We start from the raw sequence: 23,557 nt of genomic DNA on the forward strand, positions 1-23,557 counted from the left end.
CGTATGACCGCTACCCTTCCCATTGGCTAATCAGGGCAATATGCAAATTAACTGTCAGCCAAGATGGCGGTCAGCAGCCAGGCAGCTTGAAACTAACATGAGGCTTGCTTGCTTCAGCGACGGAGGACTCCAACGTTCCCCGCCTGCTGCTGTAGGCCTCTGAGCTGCAAGCAACTATGTAACAAACATAGAAGCTAAACAAAACCCCAGAAACCTGCCGGGCTTCAGCCAGCAGGATCGCAACGTTGTAAGCAAAGGCCAGAAACCTACTTTCAGCAGCGGAGGCCTAAGAGCTGGAGACAAGCCTCAAAGCTAAAGCTGGCCCAGAATAAAAAAAAGAAAAAAAGGAGCGGTTGGGAGCTTCAGTCACCTCCAGCCTGAAAACAGCCCTCAGGCCCTCACCCAGACTGGCCAGGCACCCCAGTGGGGACCCCACCCTGAAGGGTGTGTGACCAGCTGCAAACAGCCACCATCCCCTCACCCAGGCTGGCCAGGCACCCCAGTGGGGACCCCCACCCTGATCCAGGACACCCTTCAGGGCAAACCAGCTGGCACCCACCCATGCACCAGGCCTCTACCCTATATAGTAAAAGGGTAATATGCCTCCCAGCACTGGGATCAGCGTGATGGGGGCAGCGCCCAAACCCCCTGATCGCCCTGTGGCTGTGTGTGTGACAGGGTGCGGCGCCCCAACCCCACCCCACCCCCATGGGCCCTGCTCTGTGTGGGACGGGGTAGAGCCATAACCTCCCCATCAGCCCTGCCCTGAGTGTGAGAGTGGCGGCACCCCAACCCCCTGATCGGCCCTGCTCTGTGGGTGATAGAGGGCGGCGCCCCAACCCCCTGATGGGCCCTGCTCTGTGAGTGACAGGGTACAGAGCCCCAACCCCCCTGATGGGCCCTGCTCTGTGAGTGACAGGGGGAAATGCCCCAACCCCCTGATTGGCCCTGCTCTGTGCATGACAGGGGGTGGCGCCACAACCTCCCTATCGACCCTGCATTGAGTGTGACAGGGGATGGTGCCCCAACCCCCCAATCAGCCCTACCCTGAGCGTGACTGAGGGTGGAATCACAACCTCCCGATCACCCTGCTCTGTGTATGACAGGGGGCGGCGCCCCAACTCCCCAATCGGCCCTGCTCTGAGCCCGACCAGGGGCTGCACCTAGGGATTGGGCCTGCCTTCTGCCACCTGGGAGCAGGCCTAAGCCAGCAGGTTGTTATCTCCTGAGGGGTCCCAGACTGTGAGAGGGCACAGGCCAGGCTGAGGGACCCCTCTCCCCCCGAGTGCGCAAATTTTTGTGCACCGGGCCTCTAGTATCATTATATTTATACTAGAGGCCCGGTGCATGAAATTCATGCACCTGTGTAGCTCTGCCCCCTAACCCCCCAATATTCATGTATTTTTGTATATGTGTGTATGTATGTATATTTTGTGGGGTTTTTTTTTTTGTTAATCCTCACCTGAGAACATTTTTAATTGATTTTTAGAGTAGAAGGGAAGGCAAGAGACAGAGAGAAACATGGATGTGAGAAAGACACATCAATTGGTTGCCTCCTGCATATGCCTCCACCGGATTGGACCAAAACAGCACTGCCAACAGGGCCGACTGCTGGCAGCCTGCTGGGGCTCAGGCATTGAGCGTATGGCAATTTTCTGTTTCTGCTTCCACTTGTGGTAGAGGTCCCGCTTGTAGGAGCTGTTGATGTAGCGACTACTTTCTGTCTTGATCTTCTTGTCCTCCTGTCCTGACTGTCCCACAAATCACTTCTTCTTCTGGTCCCAGTTGAGCTGCTGCCGGCCCCTGGTCAGGTTCTGGGCCTCATCTCCCATGAGGTTCAGGACAGCGCCAGCCACCTGCTGCTCAAAGGTGCCCCTGTCCCCACCAATGCTCAGGCCCCACTCACTGTTGAAGTCCTTGTGTCAATAGGGGACATAGAAATCCTGGTCCAGCAGCCAGACCTCCTCCTTCTGGCTCTTGCTCCCCTCTCAGGTCCTGGTTTCTGCCATTTCCAGGCCACAACCTCTGTGAAGACGTCCTCCACGCTCTCTCCCCCCTCCTCCTCCTCCTCCTCCTCCTGCTCTTTCCCAGGCTGCTCCGCCTGCTGTGCTGGGTAGCTCGGGGCTGGGCCAGCCAGGCCCTCCTGCCACTTCTGCTGGCCCTGCTGGAAGCTGGCGATGGCCTTGCAGTCCTTCTGCTGCTTGGCCCGCATCACCTGGCTGCTCAGATCCTGGCCGGAGGCATTGATCTCAAAGATGGCTGCCTGCAAGCGGTACTGCTTGATGCTGTCCACCAGCCTCAGCCGCTACAGCTCCTCCTCCTTGAAGCTCGAGCTGAAGAGGGGGTGCAGGCCCAACCCCATGAGGTCCAGCTCCTTGGACCATTTGATGGACTCTGGTGAGGGCACCAGCTGCGAGCGCACACACTGCTGCTGGGCATTGTCGGCCACGTGGTCCAGGCCCCATAGCTCCAGCGATGCCTCCACGGTGTTCTACAGGCCGCAGTCCTCATTGTCTACCACGCTCTGTGGCCCCCGGCCCAGCACACCGTCCATGCCTACCGCACCTGAGGGCTCCTCGTGGGGGCAGGCAAGGGTGAGGGCATGGCTCAGGAACAGGTACAGGTCTATCAGGTAGGGGACCTCATCTGGGGCCACCAAGGAGTAGGCTGTGCCACTTCAGCCAGCCCAGGCCACACAACACAGTGCAGGAAGAGCTTGCCCTTGGCCAGGAAGCTGAAGTTGATGAGATGTCCAGTAGCAGGATGTCCAGGCTCTGGGCTGCCAGGTCAGTCATGATGAGGGTGGAGCACTTGCCGTGGGTGAATTTGGCGAGGTTGTTCTTGCAGCCGTCTGGTCCAGGGTGCTGTAGATGTGGTCGCAGCTCACTCGCTGGAGTGGCCTCAGCCCCTCGGTGACAATGGGGGTGGTGGGTGCAGACGCTCAACGCCTGAGCCCGGGGTGACGGGGGCCAATTGGGGCAGCGCCTGATAGGTGGTTGGCCACCGCAGTGCACATCATCGTGACTGGTTGTTCTGCTGTTGGGTGGATTTGCATATTAGCCTTTTATTATATAGGATTTTTCTTATTCTGTGAATTCCTTCATTCCTTCATTCCTTCATTAAATTACCAACATTGTATCGTTTGAATGTTTTTAGGTCTAACAGAGCCCAGAAAGCACTCACTTGAATGGAGTAATCCCAAGATTTCAAGGTAAACTTTTGGGGACTTTCTCATTAAATTCTGTGTATTCTTAGAATTCTATGTATTCTAAGAATACACAGAATTTAATGAGGTGCTTGGATGATCCATTGAATGCTCTGAGGATCTCATCAAGGCTACACAATTTGATCTGTGTGGGCTTAACATACAACTGGCTAGTGAAATCATGATCCTAAAGACGGGAGGTAAAAATCTCAGAGTTTTTGAGAGCATCTATTAAAATGCGAGAGGTAAAGTGATGGAGAATCTTAAGTTTCAAAATAATTGATGCCTCTCTAAACCACAATTAGCCCATGAACTAAAAGAAATATAAAGAAGCTGAATTACTTTAAGGTAAACCATTTTCTTTAAGTTTTACACCAGGTATTCTAGTGATTTAAATGGGATCACTAATTTTGTTGTATATTAATTAGAATTCTTTCCACTGCTAGCTACAGAAATTCAAGTGATTTAAATAATGATGAAATGTATTGAGTAACATAACTGGAAGTCCGTGAGTAGGGCAGTCTTCAGGGTTGACTTAATCTGGCAGTGCCAGCTCTCAGTACCAGAAGTCGTCCTTTTGGCTCTGTCCCCCTCCTTTTTCTGCCTTCATGAAATGGCAGTCCCAGATTTACCTATGCATAAGCTCTTCCCATGTAAGGAAACAGTTTCCAGAAACTCCCGACCAATTCCCCTTGACCTCACAGGCTAGTGTCCTGTGTTAGCTCCCATTTCCGAGTCAACCATTGACAAGGGAGCGGAATTACTTCTGAAACACATGGCTTCAGGTAAGGAAACTGTACAAGAATGAAAATTGGGGTACTTTTAGTAGGAGGGGAATCAATGTTGGGTGGGAGGGGAATCTATTAACAAGGAGTAATAAAAAAAATTTCAAGATTGGATGAAGCAGGGAAATATTTTATTTTCAGAGAATTAGTTTTTCATGTTAATGAAATGCAGCTTTTAAACAATTATGAAGGAAAAGAATCCAAACCTTTTACCATCTGGTTTTCCCCTTTGCTGAAATGACAATAATAATTTTGAGTGGAACTAACAATATTATTATGTATCCTATCTTTAGCCAGGCTTTAGAATTCTCAAATGGCTCTGAACACTTTCAAAATGTTTGAAGTTTGGAAAAACCTAAATGCTAATTTTCCCTTAATTTTTAGAACATCAGATTTTTTTAAATGCAATCTGTATATAATAACCTAGACTTCAAAATGTTGTTATGTAACAGCTATTTGATGTTTGACATGTTTTGACACTCCTTAATGAGCTTGTTTATATCTTTAATCTTAGAAATAAATTTACCAAGTATAAATCTAAGCAGCAAGTTTGATTTTATCCTTAAAGAGGTAGAGTAGCGTCTAAATTCAGTGAGACACGTTTTGTAAAAACAGACCTACATGCCTTAGTGATTTCAGACTAAGTATTTTTTCTTTGGCTCTCTTTTCTTTCTTTCTTTTTTAAAAACCAAATTAGTAACCATTTCCCTACTATTAGGGACTTCTAAGCTGTAGTTGGTGGAGAAAAGAAATCGGGAGTATCAAGCTAGTCACAAGGTCATAGGAAAGCCATGTTGCATCTGCAAATCACAATTTTCTCCTCAGGTCATTAGACTCCATGAATCATTCATTTATTCATTTAATGAACATTTCTGATTGCCCATTATGGTGTTGGGAATTTTTTAAAAAAATATTAGACTTGGCCCTGGCTTTCAAGGAGTTCACAGTAAAGTGACACAGGCTGACATACAGCACAAAGGAATTTTTAGAAGGCTTAATTACAATGACGGAGAGGTAAATGAGGCATTTTGGGATTACCTACAAGGGATCTGTAAGTCACCTTAGGTCTGTAGAAGGATAAAGAAAATGTATTCTTTTAAATGATGGATGGTATTTGAGCTGAATATTGAAGAATGAATAGGCATTAGCCCGGCAAAGGGAGGTTTCAAAGGAAAGGGACATATTCAGACAGAAAACACAGTGTGGTCAAAGGCATAAGGTACAGACACAGCCTAATGTAAGGGGATATTAAAAGCAATTCATTTTATTGGATAAAAAACTGTGAAGCAGGGAATGGGAAAAGAGGGCAGGAGAGGTGTGCAGGAGGCCTGCAGAGACTTTTTCTCCTTGTGGGTGATGAAGAGTCATTAGAAGGTGTTATTTAAGGGTTAGATTGAAACACATCAGAGTTTTCCTAACATCTCATTCTAAACTTCTTTAATTCTACTTATGGCTTTTGTCTGTGACATTTAAAACAACCTGAAGGAAGCAATCTATAGTTTATCCTGTAATTTTCTACCTTCCCAACCTCACTACCACTATATCTTTGTTTGTGTGGTGCTAGGATATTTATTAAATTCAAGCTTCTTTATCTTATTCAACTGAACCAAAATAGTTGTGAAGCTGTTTTCTTTCATGGAAACACAATTGTAAACTAGTAACATGTTTATGAAAGGGGTTTAGCAAAGCCCTATTACCCTGGATTATGCCACCCTCTATTTAATTTTCTTTCTATTTTCATAAGGTGAAGTGCTTCCCCATAACACAAACTTAAGAACTAGCAGAATGCACTGCTGCCTTTATACACTCTGAAACATACAAAATTCTGGGTATGAAAACCAAATTTTCTCCTTTTGCATCTTCTACTTTCCTCATTCTCCTTTTTTTTTTTTCTTAGAAAAGTCTATTAAGATGCAAATTCTGGAAGTGGGATTCACTTAGTTATTATTAAATAATGGCAGCACGAATTAGTTGACTATTAGGTGCCCAGTCAGAAAGGAAATGTGCTTGCCTTCCAGGATCTATTGGCCAGAGGTGAAGAAAGGCTTGGAAGTCTGAGAAGAAAGAACCAAGTGTAAGCTTTGCCTTTTCACTGCAAAGAGCCATTTTCAGCCAGTAGGGTTTTTCTACTAAAACAAGACAGGATTAAGAAGTGTCTAATGCTCCTGAACAAAATAATAAAAGAGTCTATTATTCAAAAGGGGGTGTTAAAGAGAAAACCACAGACCTGAAATGATGTCACTTGTGCTAGAGCCCAACATATCAAACCTAAATTTAACACCTGACCTAATCACTGTTTCAACATTTCCTAGAAATATAATCTTAACCAGTCTGGAATTTTCTGGTCAAGCACAAGTAAGGTTATCTGTCACTTGAAGAGTAAAGATGCTAAAAATGATGTCAATTACTCTTTCTTTCTTTCTCTCTCCATCCCTCATAGAAAGAAGAGGCACTCTTCATGATTAACACACACACACACACACACACACACACACACACACACACAACAAAAAACCCTTGTTTTTTGTTCCCTTCACACACTAACAGAAGATATCCTGGTCTAAAAAGAATCTTCTCCTTTGTTAGTAACTCCCTTGCCCCAATCTTCTTCCTATAAAACCATTCATTTTGTACAATCCCTGGGGAGTGCCCTTCTGGTTGCTAGATGTGATGCTGCCTGATTTATGAATTGCTTAATAAAGCCAATTAGATCTTAACATTGAGTAGGATGAATTTTGTTCTTTACCAGGGGTAAGCTCAAAGCCACTCAATAGTTTATCTCCTCAATATGACTACATTTTTGTCTTAGAAAATAAGAGAGTGTTTGCCTTGTCGATGTGCTAACCTTTCTTAGGTGACCTGTTAGAAAAAGTATTTGCAGTTCACTATGATGAGGAGACTAACCTGAAATCGGAGTTCCTATGGTCATTTTCATTCTCGCTTATAGGATGAGTGTTTGTTCACCTTCTAACACTCCCACACTTTTGTTTGAATGAATAGAAAAGAGATTCCATAGTCCTGAATAAATGAACACATTTCTCCCAGAATTCCCCCAAAGGAGGAACAGAGTTGCTGGAGAACTCAGAGAGGGTGCCGCATAGAGGTCTGAACAAAGAGAAGTCTGGGGGTAGTTTATAACATAGAGAGGTAAAAGCATACAGCAGGAACATCTTCCTCATGAGGCTTAAACCTGGAAGTGCTTTCCTATAGGCTGTATAAAAGAATGACTGAGTCAGAGAAAATTCCTGAGACTTCACATCTTCCTTATCACCCTACATGGCTGGTTCAGGGATGCAGTCCTAATTTTTTCTTTGAACTTGTGTTTGATAAGTAAAGTGACAATGTAGCATGAGCAGAGGAGATATGCTCAAGATGGCAATATGCATGTGTGCCAACTTTCTGCCACCCATTCAAATCTAGGGCTTAGGATGCCCTAGGAGCACAGAACTCCTCTGGAACCATGCTAAGTTGGAATTCACTGAAATTCAAAGCAAGTACAAGGTGAGCTTCTTACTCTATATCTGAGTAATTAGAGGTTCTGACAGCCCCAAAGGCCAGGCTTTCTGTTTGAATTAGAACTTGCTTCAAATGCAAAAAGAAGGCAAAAGCATTCTAAGAAACATGAACTACCCAGTACCACATACTTTCTTACTCATGCCACATCCCAGTGTTAGCCAATATGCTAAAAATGATGTAAATTAGTCTTTCCTTACTCTTCAATAGCTTGAAGTTGAAAGTGTTAATAGAATGTGCACAGAAAACAGATGAAATAAAAACAATAGTGGTGGCAGTGGTTATTCTAGTAAGAACAAAATATATATGCAAATATGAGTTATAAAATACAAATTGTCATTTCAGTGATTCTGCATACAAGTTCAATTGCTCTTATTTGCATTTAAAACCAGTATTGCCCAGTGCAAAGAATATTAAGATTCATTCTAATAATTTAAAATTTTAATTTATCTTGTCTTGGAACAAGATTAAGTAGTAAATAAATACCATGCCAATTTGAGTAGCCTTTCAAAATATAGGCTTTTGTTATCAAGAACTATTAGGAGAACAGAAGTTGTAGAAAACTATCACTGTACCAAATTATATTTTCAAGTCAGCCATGACCTCACCATTCTGCAAAGAGTTCTCATATTAGTTAATTCCTCTACCACAGTACCTAATACATAACATAGAAGGTAATTAATGAATGTTGTTGAATTGGTTCACAGATTATGATCATTTATAAATTTATAAAGTTTTGATTGGTAACACAAAAGCAGATAAAAAGAATATAATTCAAATGCAATTAAAATATTTTAAAAAATAATCACACTCTATGTTATCTGTTTTATAATCCAGACTTATTTTCTAGTAAGTGGATTCTATCTGAAAATGATAGACAAACTTGAATGTTCATTGGAGTTTTTCTAGAGATTTTTTCAGAAGGCTGATTTCTGGAATATATCCATTATCTAGAAATAATATTATTATTGTTATTCATATTTCTGACTCACAAAGTCTGGCGTTTGGTTCAGGAATCAGAATTTTCAGAAGGTACCCAGTGGAATTACCATGAGAAACACCACAAAATGTAGCCGACTGGATTGTATTTACCTATAACTTGCTCTACAAAGCTCAGCACAGGACCAAATCTTTAAAAGAATGATTAGGAAGCCTAGAATATCATCTTTCTATCTACACCTTCCATAAATTACTGCTAACTCCAGGCCCTTATTTTTGTAGTTTCCTCTCTATTAGCCACTTCTTCCTACTTCTGCTTTATTCCTGATTATCTCCATACAACCTGCTCTGAAGTTCTTCACAGCACAAGAAAAGAAGCCTGAGCAGCCTCAATGACCCAGTGGGGGAAGTGCTGATTTGGCAGCCCAAAGGCAAGAGAGAGAGAGAAGGGTTTAGCTGGAGTCAAAGGAGCCATAAGGACTTGAAAAGACTTTATAGAGGAAATAAAGGTTGAGAGAATTTTTAAAAGATGAGGGTGGCAGGCTGACCAGAAGAGGAGCAAGTAGCTGGGACAGAGAAAGAACTGGGATGCAGATACAGATACAAGAAAAAGCCAGATTCTGTGAGTATGACCTCTTTGTAGAAATGTAAGTGCCTTGGTATCACTCCAGTATGAAGTTCACACTAGGGTGGGTATGGCAAAGAATGTGTTGGACAGGTTGGTATCAGATCACAAAGAGGCTTCATGCCACACTCATGGGGTAACAGGGTGCCAGTAGCAAGCTTCAAAAAAGGAAGTAACACTATCAGGGCTACAGCCTGAAAAGATCACTCTAATGACAGCGGAAGGATGGTTAGTTGTATGAAACAAGAGTCCGTCACTATGGTCTACTAGTAGACCAGGAATGAGGAATACCCCCTAAGCAAAGGCAGTTGCAGTAGGGACGAGGAGGAGGAAGTGTGCATTAGGATTTGGTCATTACTGGAAGTTTAGGGAAACTGAGAAGCCAAGATTGACTTCCAAGTCACTTAACTGATGGAGAATCTACAAAAAGGAAACACTTTGGTGGCAGCTCCAGAGATGAATACATTTGGAATTTACTGCCTAGGCACCTCAAATGGTCATTGGCCATAGGGACCTATGGGTCTAGTGCTCAAAGAAAGTATGGACAACTGCTGCCTCTTAATCTTAAGATCACCCTCATATCAGCATGTTCCAGTAAAAAACACACAAAAAATCCCCCTCCCCCCCAAAAAAACAAGCCTGTCTGATAGTGTCTTTAATAATAAATCAGTACAAATGTGAAGATGTGACCTTTTATTTTGTTCTTGTGGATTCATTCCTGAGTCATTTGTGTCATGCTCCATCTTCACAAAGTACTTGAAGGATAATTCATAACAGCTCTAATTTCAGGCCCCTCTGCATGATATTGATTGGTGGCCCAGCCCCTGCCATGTGACCAGGATGTCACAGTATACTCCAAAAGTTAGGCCAGGAAAGGTTCTGAGACGTAATTCTTACTCTGAGAGTGAGATGGGCCTGTTTGGAAGGGGTATTAAAATGAAAGAAATTCCCCAAATGCACAACAAGTTGATCTCTCTGGTACCCTGGTTATTTAACTCACAGAAATTCTTGCTTTTATATCTCTTGAAGAGAAGGTTGCTTTTACAATAACAGTAAAATCTAGAAGATTTTTTAAGGGGAGGCCAGATACATTACAGTGGGAAACAGTATGGCATAGCCTGTGAAAGCTTAACTTACCCTTGGCTTTGCTTGGTGTTGGAAGTGACCAAAACTAATCAGGTCCAGAAGAGCATTCAGCAAAGCTGCTTTTCTAACTCTCTGCCTCTGCCCTTCCTGCTTCTGCCTCAGAGCAGATTGCAAGAGCCTGGTGCCAACTCTACATCGCTTAATAATAATTCTCATTAGCATGCTGCCTTGGATGTGTACTGCAGAGCAAAATTTAGCTCCTCCTCGGTGTGCACCAAGAGAAGAGCCATGAAATACTCAGAGTGTGCAAAGGGTTGGAAGATCTCAGAGAAGGGGACACCTTGGGACGAGCAGAATACCCTCATCCTTCTCTCCCAGACATAAGGGGGATAGACAAAGAGCAAATTTAACACCAAACTGGAAACCTTGTGTTCTTCCTGCTTTTTCACTTGCGGCCCCTGAGATTTCAGGTGTTTGTGGTTTCCTACAGCATGGTCTGATAAATTCTAAATGTCCGGAGCTGCCCAAGCCCAGTGCTCCCAAGAAGTGAAAGCCATTGGCTCTGGTCTGTGCATTTGACCACATGGCCACAGGCCGTGTGTACCTGCAGCTCCATGACTTTCTGAGGTCACTCACATTAGTTTTTGTTATGAAAGTGAACAGGCTACTGTTTATTCTCCTGCAGATGCCAGAGTGACTGGAAGACACTCGGAGGAGACACGTGTAACCTTACACATTCGCAGCCTATTTTACAGAGGCCATGTTTCCCACAAAGGTTTCACATGCCATCTGTGCTCCCACGATGCCACACATCAAGTCCTTACAAGAAACAGATTTGATCACCCAGTTTCTCACTCTTTCTTTAGAAACAGAAAATTGAACCAGACATTAAGTAGGTTTCACACTGAAGGAATTATGTCCCTATCAAATGTAGTGAATTAAAAGGGAATTTTTATTGTAATCACAGGTTGCAAAATGGCCATCGCACATCCTTACGAAAAATTTAGAGAAGTTATCTTAGTGGCAAGCAGAGATATATTTAAATAATTTGCTAACTTATTTAAAAGAACAGTAATTTTAGAAGGTGAGTCAGAGGGTTTTACGGTCCATACTGTTGTCATTCTCCGGTTGGCCTGCCATTGCTCATGTGGGAGCCAATGCAGAACCCGTGGTAAAGAAGTGCCACAGTGTGAAAGGGTGACTGAGCACAGGCAGGAGCGAGAGCTGTTGCAGAGTGAGCCAGCGAACACATGAATCAGCACATCCTGACAGGTCTCACTCTGGAAGGATGGCACCTTCTTTGTTAATTGAAAAGAAATGTAGCAAAAATATACTAATAAAATAAAAGGTTTCTGGCTCTTCTTTCTCTCTCCTCTTGCCTGACCTATGACAGCACACTGTAATGTTCCACAGTCTTGCGTTTTCATGTATTATTCGGATCCTGTCTATAGGGAGCTCAGAACGAGCTGCCGGAGCGAGAGCCTGTAATTGAAAGTTCTTTCAAGAGGACTTCTGTCGGGCCTGCGAGGGAATGGGAGCTCCACCTGCTGACTTTTTTATGTTTGCCTACTCTGAAAAGATGTAACGCATAAAGACATTGAATGGCAACTGTTTCTTTTATAGTTTCTCAGTGGAAATACAGTTTTCAAAATTATTGATAAGATGTAGCAGTCTAACCAGGGCTCTCAAGATGAAATTGCAAACTATAACTTGTTTTAAGTGTGGGGATTATGTGTGGCTTCCCTGAGCCAGTCTAAGTAATTACTTTAATCTGTATCAACATATAAATTCATAAATTGTTGCCACCATGGCTCTTAGGGAGTACTTGACTTTTCCACCCTGCATTTCTCAGCCATAAATCTATACTGCATGGCTGGACCACAAGTGTGTTATTTTAAGAAGATGTAGTCTCCTGTTATAGATAATTTGGGAGAAGTGCTAGGGGTTTTGATCTCAGGAATAAAGATAAAATCCTAGTGAACACATTGAGTATTTTCAATAGCAAAGACGTGATTTGACTATTTGTTGTCTTCATTTCAGAGAGAAGCTTTGCAGCTATATGATACCCACGTAAAATCTTAAGCCATCCATTTGTCTTTTCTTGGTGGCAACTGCCATGAGGGAGCATGGAATGCATTACAAAGATGCCTGATTGCTTAGCTCTCAGGGTGGTGAGATCCTTGAGGGTAGGCACATCCCCCTAGCTCCTTACAATCTCTATGTTGTGAGTTTCATTTCTTATCTAGATTTTGTTCATTAACAAATAAGCTAATTACGTGCTAGATTCAACTGGAAAAAAAAAATGAACCCTTTATTTACAGATGAACTTTCTGTTCTTCATAACCCAAATAAAACACCCAAGATTGCATTTCTAATAAGTTTTCTGGGCTTTGCACTTAGAAAGACATCTTTATGTTATTCTTATGTGTGAGTATTGTAAATCCTTTTCTGTATTCCCATGAGCCACTGGAATTGGCAAAGGTATACATACATACTCAAGTATCCCCTCAGCCTGACATCAGAGTAGCCAGATGTTTGCTGTGGAGGTCTTACTTGTTGGGTGTTTGGTCTTCCTAACAAGGTTGCCCATGGCCTTTCTTTTGGTAACACACTGTGTACTCCATGAGTTGCCACCTGCTCCTTCTTCAGGGGTGGTCACATGCCCCAGGCCTGCTCAACTATACGTGCTTGTGGCCATGGTCTCTGCCATGTGGTGACAACCTGGCTGAGATGGGAAAACAAGCCAGTCCTCAAAGCAAAGTCACGACTGACAGCAATGAGAACTGCAACAAGAGAAAGAAGCCTCCACAGTGTGGACTGATTCCTGTCCCTGAGACGCTGGTTCCTTGCAGGCCTTCCTTTGTTTCTGTGGGATTCCCTCCTAGCTCCCCATGGATCCCATTTCTGGCCTACATGGCTTTGAGATGAACTTTCTGTTCTTTATAACCCAAAGAGGCCTGACTGCCTCCACACAACAGAAATGAGAGTGATGTAGCTGACAATTAAATACTTACAGACAGTAAAGAGGCCTCATTTTCTCTATTGAGACTAGAATTACAACAGATGGAGAAAGAGGGACAGAAACATTTCTCAAGAGTATTAGATAACGACAAAAACTGTCATTTGTATAGTGCTCTACAGTTTTCAATGTGCCTTCAAAATCATTTTCTCCTTTGACCTCACAGTAATTCTGTGAAATGGAGAGAATACAGTGTATAATTACACACATTTCACAAGCATAATGAAATGGCAAGTGGAAGTTTCTCCCGTGGTTCTGGAATTATAGTAGACACCCACTGCCGAGCACAAGGGATCCTGACGTGTTTTACATTTTGAGTCCCAGCTCCTCTCTTCACTAGTTTACTGGGAAGGGCCAATTTAGAGAACCCACACAATGAACCCCAAATCCAAGGAATGCCAAGAGAACTACTTGTGACTACTAAGGCATCTATAAGAAGTGGAGACTGAAATGTCACTGCCCAAATAAATGAACATTAGTTCCATCAGCAGTCTTGCTTTCCTTCCTTTAAATGGTCAGAGCACAGAAAAGAAAACTGGAGGAAGTAGAGGGGGAAACCAATGCACAGAGAGGTTACTTTCTAAGACCTCAAACCAAGGTAGCAGCTGAGCTAAGGTTTTAATACAAACTACCGATGCTCACACTTAGCATGTGTCAGAACCATGGGGCGGGAGGAAGGGAGTGGCAGGGAGCAACTTGTTAAAGCATAGATTGCTGGGTCCTACCTCCAGCATCTCTGATTCAGTAAGTTTGGGGAAGGACCCAAGATTGCATTTCTAACAAGTTTCCTGGACCAGGACCCCCACTTTGAGAGAACCACTAATCAAGACCATCTCACTTCTAATTCCGGACTTTCTGTACATGCCACACTGCAACCCATCAACAAAGCACCAAGAAGGATTCACTCTCTGTTCTCTGGCACTACCAGCATCAATATTCTGAAATACAATTTTTTAAGGAATAACATTTCATATTAAATATACACTTTTAGTATACCTCTGCTATTTTTCACTATGGATCTAAAATATAATGTAGCTATTCTAGACATTAGCTACAAAAGCTGAGCTTGGAAGTAGAAATTCAAAGCTCTGGAGTATAATTTACTTTTAAGTGTAATTTAATCAAGAAGAATATGGTTTAGGAGCAGGGCTAAGCAGTATACTTTGGAAATGGTAACTTAGGCTTTGCACATAAAATGTACATCAGGAGAAAAAATAAAGCAGAAAATAAACAAGATGAACTCAAAATACTGAAGCAAATGTTGGGCTGAAACACTGCCAGGAGTGGAGGTGTAGAAAAATGCATACACATTTTGGTGGCAAGGCACAAAACTATTTAAAATCCTTATGCAGAAGTTTCAGAAAACTGTAATTTTGGCAGTTACTGGATTTATCACATAGGCAAACCAACAATATTCTGTGAGAATTGCCCCGTCCAGCCTAGGATGTTGCGTAACTCCCCTAAAACATCACCTCCACATATGCCAAAGAGTGGAACACAGAGAAATAAATCCAGAAATTTCTTCTGTACAATAAAAACATACCAGAAGGTGTGAATTCTCAATAGATTGTAAGTAGCTCATACTCTCTCTCAACAAAGTAATATTCCTACAAAGGATTCAAGTTGATATTTTGGGGTACATGAGAATGTGTGTGCATAGATGTATTTAAATATGTATCTTTTTCTTTGAAATTTTTTATTCTTCTTCTGGTCAGTGTTGATGGCAGAGGAGAAGTTTGAGGTGGGAGAAGCCAGTGTACACATGCATGGTAGGGACATCTCAAATATTCATTTATTACCTAGAAAATGGTTGATGAAGGGCAGGTACAACAACATATTGTCCCTGAAAAGAAATTAATCAAGTGCTGTAGCCACAATTTAGTAATTGTCAATCTAGTAAATGTTCCTACCAGACTCGAGCCTCTGATTGTAGACCTCCAAGATGACCTGGGAGACAGGAAGGTGATGGACTGTCCTCTCTCCACAGGGGCAGCACGCCTCTTTCCACCTGTCTGACCTTACACAGAAATGAAGAAGACAGTCCCTGACCCAGTAATTGGTCCTTGTGTTCCCAAGCCCTATCTATGAAGTGCATTTCCTTAGCCAGGATTTCTAAACATTGAACCACTGTTTTGAAGGAACGTAGCAAAAGAAGTCTAGAATGCTAGGATGATCCCACGAAGAAAGGAAACATGAGAAATGTGTGTACTGGTAAGGGAGTTCAAGAAATCCCTTTGAGTTCACCCAAAGTTTTCTCCCCCGGCTATATCTATCTGTGTTTAAAAGTAATCCAAATAGAGTTTTACTCTTACAACCATAACAATAACACCAATAGTGTGTGTATTTATATATATGTATGTACATATGTTATTATCTATGTGCAAACGCTTACTAACGTCTAATCATCACAACAGTGTTCAGAGGGAGGTATCATCATAATCTGATAGATGAAAAATGTAAGGTAGGAGCTTACACACAATTTATAAATGAGGAATCTGGGATGATTCAAAGCCAGCTCTCTCAGACTCCAGAGCCCCTGATTTTTTCCACTGTACCTATTGCCTCCATGTATATGGGGGTTTTTTAATGGGATCTGGGAAGTGAAGACATGTCTCAGTAGTTAACCTCTTGTGATGAATTGAGCAGTAGTTACTTGAGAGTGGGGACATGGCATAAATCTAGGATGAGGAAAGGAGAGGAAGTGAAGGGAGTACTTAGGAATGACTGTGGAGATGGTCCTCCTGAGGGGAAGGAACCAATAACAATGAACCAGTATTTTAACTTGGTCTAGAATTGTCCACGGCTGTGCTGTCATATATTAATTAATCAATTCAACACATATTTATTGAGTGCCTGTTATATGTTAAGTTAAGCACTATATTTGGGCTCACAAGACATAGTTCCTGATTTTATGACACTCGTGCAATGGTGTGCCAATTATTACAATTAAAATATTCTGAGGCCTTGTGAATAGTCTGATGGCAGGGACCCACCCCCATCTATTTGGATTCACTTGCTCTGGGTGGCATATGAGTATTGTTTTTTTGTTCTGTTTTGTTTCTTAAACTCCCCCGGTGATTCTAATATACAGCCAAAATGGCAAACCTAACGGGTGAGATAAGTTCTCAGTGGTAGGGTGGGAACGTGTTATCGGTACAGAGATAATATGCCCCTCAGCCCTTGTTGTGGCTGTACAAATGTCATTTTCTATGTCAGCTATGACATGGAAAGGTTTGAAAACACTAAGACATTACTAGCACATACTAGTACATCACTGGCATACATCACAACATATGGGTGGATATGTGTGTCCACCTGTCTCTATAGAGGGGTGGTGGAAAAAAATCTACCATAATCCAAGGTAACTGCTCCAAGCAGCCTTTTGCTGAATCTCCCCCTGTAGAGCAAAAACAAACAAACAAACAAAACAAAATCATAGACCTGAGGGGATCATAGAAGTCAACTTCTAGTCCAGTGGTTCTCAACCTTCTGGCCCTTTAAATACAGTTCCTCATGTTGTGACCCAACCATAAAATTATTTTCGTTGCTACTTCATAACTGTAATGTTGCTACTGTTATGAATCGTAATGTAAATATCTGATATGCAGGATGGTCTTAGGCGACCTCTGTGAAAGGGTCGCTTGACCACCAAAGGAACCGCTGTTCTAGCCCAACTCCTTTGTCTGAGAAAAGGAAGCTGCTTCCAAGCATAGAGCAACTCAGGGGTGAAGCCTGGGCATGGACCCCATTCTTTCAGATGCTCTTCAAACAGCTTAATGATAAATCATAACCTTGCATAGGACATAGTATTTAATTGCAGAAAGTGAAAAATTATATTTATAATGAGGCATCACCCTCTGAGGACTTCACTTAACCTTTGTTCCATACACAGCATATGAAGCAGAGTGACAGTCCAAGAGAGAGACACTCAAGGAAAAGGACTTCCTGAGAGGCTGATTATTTCCTTAAGCCGAGAGAGAGGGAGGGAGGGAAGGAGGGAGGGAGGGAGGGAGGGAGGGAGGGAGGGAGGGAGGGAGAGAGAGAGAGAGAGAGAGAGAGAGAGAGAGAGAGAGAGAGAGAGAGAGAGAGAAGAAGAAGAAGAAGAGAGGAGGAGGAGGAGGAGGAGGAGAAGGAGGAGGAGGAGACGGAGGAGGAGGAGGAGACGGAGGAGGAGGAAGAGACGGAGGAGGAGGAGGAGACGGAGGAGGAGACGGAGGAGAAGGAGGAGGAGAAGGAGGAGGAGGAGGAGAAGGAAGAGGAAGAGAAGGAGGAAGAGGAGGGGGAGGAGGAGGAGGAGGAGGAGGAGGAGGAGGAGGAGGAGGAGGAGGAGGAGGAGGAGGAGGAGGAAGGGAGGGAGGGAGGGAGGGAGGAAGACACACACAAAGCTTTCCCCAGGTAGGTAAAATGTCCTTCCTGCCAAGACTTCTTCTGATTCTTCCGGTTGCCTCTCCACCCTCTGCCAGCTGCTGTTTTCATTGCTATCATTATTTCTGTTTCTCTGAGAATAAAAAAAAATGCTGCCAACCTGCTTCTGTCCTCCTAACACTGCCTCATCTGACTGTTCTCTAAAGTGCCTTCCATCAAGCCTCTGGCCCATTTCTTTCTCTGGCTTTTACATTATTCCTCATTCTCCCTGAGGTCTTAACTATCATCTCACCCACTTTCTGCCATTATTGCTATCCCCACTGTTCCTGCTGCTGCTCTCAGCTGGCTTTTTGACTTTAAGCACCACTATTTCCAGTGCAAATTCTGGCTGCCGTTGATTGTGAGATTCTGAACCCTGGACCTCCATCTGCTAAAATGGGTTCAGAACATGTACTGGGTGGAAACACTGTCATGCTGTGCAACAGGCACACTTGCTACCGCCTGCCCCACGGGTTCTTCTCCCAGGACCGTACAAGCAAAACCAAACTTTGACATTATATTAAGGTATTTCTGGAATAATACCCCTGCTACTATAGAAGCAAATTAATAACTTCTCATAAGGGAGACATCACCATGTCAGGCCTCAAATTTCCTCCAAATAATTTGTAAAACACACTATCCAACGTGCAATGAAAAATAACCAGGCTTATAAAAGAAGAGGATGCAATGGGTGAGTAATAGAAGGAAGACCAACAACAGAAAGAAAACCCAAAACTTGAGTTATCAGGATTAGCAAATATGGTTCATAATATAACCACGCTTGTTACTTTTATTAAATAAAGTCCAAGCTTAAAAATACCAGAAGTGAAGTAGAAACTCTAAAATATAATGTAACACATTAAAAAATTAAGATGGGTTTAAGTGCAAAGTAAATGCAGCTAAATTAATAATATATAAATGGAAGACAGAAATAAAAAAATATCCAGAATGTAGCACAAAGAGACAAAAGGAAGGGAACTGCAAAAGAGAGGGCAAAAGGTATATGGGTATCAGTGAGAAGTTTAGCCTACAAAGGGCAGAGTGAAAGAATGGGACCAAGGTAAAATTTGAAGAAATAATAGCTCTAAATTTTTCAAAAGCAATAAAGATATAAATATAAAATTTCAAGAATCTCAATGAACCCTCAACAGAGTAAGTTATAATAAAACTACACCTAGACATTATAGTGAAACTACAGACAACCATAGACAAAATCTGGTTTTTAAATTTAAATTTCTTTATTATTGGCATTATTTCAGATGTCAAAAGAAAATTTAAAAACACAATGAGAAAAAAAGAAAAACTATTTTCAAAAGAAAATGAGACTGAGAACTAACTTCTCTGTAGTAACAAAGGAAGCCAGAAAACCATAGAATAATATCAATCAACATTAGATCCTGGCAAGAATGATGTAAAAAAAAGAGAGCAGGCACATTAACCAATATCAGGAATGAAAAAAGGGATACCACTACTGGTTCTAAAAACATTAAAAAGATGAAGGGAGGATGCTATGAGCCACTTTCTGTCAAAAATTTAAACTTAGGTGAAACAGTGAAATTCTGAGGTAAATTTAACTTAGCATTCAAAAAATAGAAACTGTGAGTAGTCATATAAAATTGACTCGGCAATTAAAATCCTTCCCACAAATAAAACTCTGGGCTCATCCAGATGGTTTCAAAGGTGAGTTCTACCAAACATCTCAGAAAGAAATTATTATAGGCTTAAAAACTCTTCCAGAGAATAAAAAATAGGGAGCAGTCCCCAAATCCCTTTATGAGACTCGTATAACCTTAATACCAAAACCTGACAAGTGAAATAAAAGAAGAGAAAGCTACCAGTTATTCTCATTCATGAATGTAGATGCAAAAATCCTAAATAAAATATAAGCAAGCATATGGCAAAGGTATATTTTCCCAGGAATATAAGACACATTGTCATAAAATTCAACATCTATTCATAATAAAAACATACTTAAAAGATTAAAAAGAGAACTTTATTATGCTAATTAAGGGTATCAATAGATGGCATAAATGAAAATCCTTGTAGCAAACATTCTTAAAGTATAAAGTTGAAAGTTTTTCCCCTTTTGTAACAAAGATACTGTATTTTCAACATTATATTATTTAACATTACTTACCAGTGTAGCACAGCAAGAGAAGGAACTAAAGAATTGGAAAAGTAGGAGAAAAACTGTCATTACACAGAGATTATGTGGTTATATATACAGAAAATAAAATGAAAATATAAATTATTCAAATTTAAAATTGAGTTTACAAGTTTGTGGGCTGAAATTTAATACACAAAAGTCAATATTTTCAATATGGCACCAATAACAGAAAGTAAAATATTTTAAAGGTTCAATTATAAATAGAACTGAAATACTATGGACACAGGAATACATTAAAATAAAAAAGTCTAAGGCCTTTGCAGATAAACTATAAAAACATATTCAGAGACATCCTATATAAACCTAGCAAAATGGAGTGGTATCCTATGAACATCAATAGAAACTGAATCCCATAAAAGCTATAATTCTTCCGAAAATGATATGTATATTAAATGTAATCAAAATTCTAAGTGATTGGTTGGTGGAACTGGATAAAGCAACTCCAAATGTATTTGGAATAAAAAAGGCTAAAAATGGCCAAGATATTCCTGAAGATGGAGAACAAGATGGGAGCACTTGCTCTACTTGATACCAGATGTGTGTTATGGACATAAGGACAAATAGACCTACGACAGGAGAGGGACAACAAGACCAGACATATACATACTTGGACACTTCAATTATGACAAAGGGTACACTGTAGGGAGAAAAGGGAAAGGACTGTCTTTTCAGTACAATTAGATATTCAAATTGGAAAAAGAATTAAATTGTATGTACCCCCATGGCACAACATAACTAAGTCAACTACATCGGAGTTATAGACCTAAATATGAAAGGGAAGACAGGAACACTAATCCTCCTATCTAATAAGGAGGGAATATGCAAATTGAACATCACACTGTCACAAAGATAGTGGCACCCATAGCCACAAGGTGGCGGCGCCCAGTCCCCTCAGCCCCGCCGGAGTCCCCAAGTCCTTTCAGCCCCACCGTAGGTGGGCGGCTGAAGTCCCCCAGTCCTTTCAGCCTGAACTGATTACTATGGCAAGCGGACTGAGAAGGTTTTTAGCAAGTGTGAGAAGCAAGTGTGAAAAGCAAGCCTTGGCAGAATTGAGGGAGAGCCAACAGGCTCAGGGCCGCTGCTGCCCAGGGAGGCCCTTGAAGTTTGGTTCTGAAACCACAGGGGCCTACTCCAGTGTGGGCTGGGGAGGAAGCGCCGCTGCCACCTGCCCAGTGCCAGGTCCCTGGTTAAGGAAGCGGGTCCAAGTCACAGCCATGGGGCCTGGTGGGGATGTCTCACCCCGGACCATCGTGGCTGAGCTCTGGCGGGGGCGGCGAGTGCCTCCAGGATAACTGTCTGCCCCCGGGCTGCCTGCGGACACTGGTGGAGCAGGCGCGGGTTGAACATTTTAATGAAAATGGGCCACCTGTGGCCAGCGCCACCGCGCCCCTGTCCCCGGTGAGCAGAGGGCAGTGGGATCAGAGGTGCAGCCTCAGGACCCTGTAAGGAGGCACTGAGGCTCGGGAGGGGCTGGGAGCAGAGGGCCCTGGTCACCGGGCTGACAGCAGGACGGACCCAAGGTGCCTCCAGTTGCTGTTACCCACCCAGTGCTGGACTGTGGGCCCTCACTCCAGAGCTCAGCCATAGGAGGCACCAGCCCCGGGATGTTTTTCCTGTTATCTGGCTGGAAGTACAGGAGGCAGTTGAATTAGAGTCATGATTGTAATTTAATTTCTCCAAACTCAGAGCTATTTTCTTTCCAAATACATCAGGGGCCAGGAAACGTTCAAAGAACTGGGGAACTATTCCAAATATCAGGAAGGGAAGTCACAGGGTGTACACTATTGCTATGAATATAGTATTTCCTACTACTTACAACATATACAATGTAATGTATTAGATGCCTTCCTATTGCATGAAGTATGTATTCTCATAGAGTAATACTGGTAGATATGTTATAGTTATGGCGGTATGTCATATCCTATCTATAATAACAAAAGCATAATATGCTAATTAGACCAGATGACCTTCTGCAAGAAGCCGGAACTACAAGGGAAACCAGGGTCCCAGGTGCCAGAGGGAAGCCAGTGCCGGAAGCCAGGGGAAGGAAGGCCTACTCTTGCACGAATTTTGTGCATTGGGCCTCTCAGCCTATATAATAAAGAGGTAATATGCAAATTGACCTTCACCCCATCATGCCTTCACAAAATAGCTGTGCCCACAGAGGAGGCAGGGTTTCCATAACACAAGGTGGCTGTACCCACAGCAGAGACAGGGTTCCCGTAATGAGCCATAATGAGTGATCAGCAGGGACCTGAGGCTGTGTGGTGCCAGGCCAGGGCGGGGGACCTGAGGCTGTGTTCCCCCCACCCGGTGGGGCTTGATGGAGGACCTCAGGCCACGCCACCCACCGCAGCACCAGGCCGGGGTACCTTAGGCTGCACCCCTTGCTCCGGGGCCAGGCCGGGGGACCTGCGGCTGTGCCCCCAGCCCCAGCGCTGGCCAGGAGACCTGAGGGTGCACCGGGGGACCTGAGGCTGTGCCCCACCCCCACCCCCGGCACTGGAGTGAGGGACCTGAGGCTGCACCCCTGGCCCAGCGGGGCTTGATGGGGGATCTGAGGCTGTGCCCTCCACCTGGCACTGGGCTGGGGGACTTGAGGCTGCACCCCCCCACCCAGTGGGGTTCGACAGGGACCCTGAGGCTGCGCCCCCTGCCTGGTGAAGCTTGACAGGGTGGGGCTGGCTGGGTCTGTATCTTGCCCAATGGGGTGGGGCCACCTGGGTCTGGGTCTCATGTGATTTCGAGGTGCACACGGGTGGGCGGGGACTTGACTCTGGGTCCCACGGCATGCCTAGACTCTGACAGGAGGAAGATTTCCATATACATTTTACTAATTTTCTTTCATCTCTGACACCTCTATTACAGAGAAAGGGCAAATAGCAATATTAAAATATTTCCTCTAATTAATTCCCTTTTAATGTGCATGAATTTCATGCACCGGGCCACTAGTATATGATAATGTAGGAAAATATCTTCATGGCTTTGGATTAGTGGAAACATTATGCACCTATACCCAGAGCCTGTGCTGATGCTAATACAGTCTTTGAGTGGGTGGGAATTTTACTAGAACTCTTGCCAGTCCTGTAAGAATAATATTTATCTCATGACATGAGTCTTTATGTCATTACCACCTGGCTACCCTCTGAGGATGCTTCCCTGCTGCACTGAACCAGAAACAATAAGATCAAATGGGACTCTGGACACCTGGTGAGGTGAGGAGAGCCCTACCAACTTTATTTGTGGATAGAACAGGGCTTATGAAAGTACTGCGGCCTAAAAATGTGAGCACTGGATGTCAACTTTCAACAAAAAACACCATGCACTGCTAGAAGAAAGACAATGGTTACTCCACTCCACTGACTCAATTGTATATCAATAATTTCTGTATGAATTAACTGTGAGTATCTAGAGTGGAATTAAAAGCAGAAGAAAATGAGGTCTCTGCCAAATTGATAGTTATCAAAAAAATTTGGTGGCCACCTAACTGTATTTTGTATTATTTTTTTTATTTTTAACAAAACTACATTTTTATTGATTTTTTTATAGAGACAGGAAGTGAGAGGGAGAAAGAGAAACATTCGGCTGCTTCCTGCACACTCCCCACCAGGGATAGAGCCTGAAACCCGGCACATGCCCTGACCTAGAATCGAACCAGCAACCCTTTGGTACATGTGATGATGCCCAACCAATTGATCCATCCTGGGCAGGACTGTAATTTTCTTGTTTTAAACAAGAAAAGTTTTAACATGTAGGCAAAGTATCAGGACTTAAACAGATGTGGAATGCAAAGCACGTGGAGGAGTTAACATTG

At 43.0% G+C, this 23,557-nt stretch overlaps 1 pseudogene; it reads right to left on the reverse strand.

The window, feature by feature from the left end:
- Positions 1-1,541: 1,541 nt before the first annotated feature.
- Positions 1,542-17,964, reverse strand: LOC118667736 (annotated as a pseudogene).
- Between the last annotated feature and the right edge of the window lie 5,593 nt (positions 17,965-23,557).

This window comes from Myotis myotis, unplaced genomic scaffold (assembly GCF_014108235.1).
Source record: "Myotis myotis isolate mMyoMyo1 unplaced genomic scaffold, mMyoMyo1.p scaffold_m19_p_12, whole genome shotgun sequence".
In the NCBI taxonomy this organism is placed as follows: Eukaryota; Metazoa; Chordata; class Mammalia; order Chiroptera; family Vespertilionidae; genus Myotis; species Myotis myotis.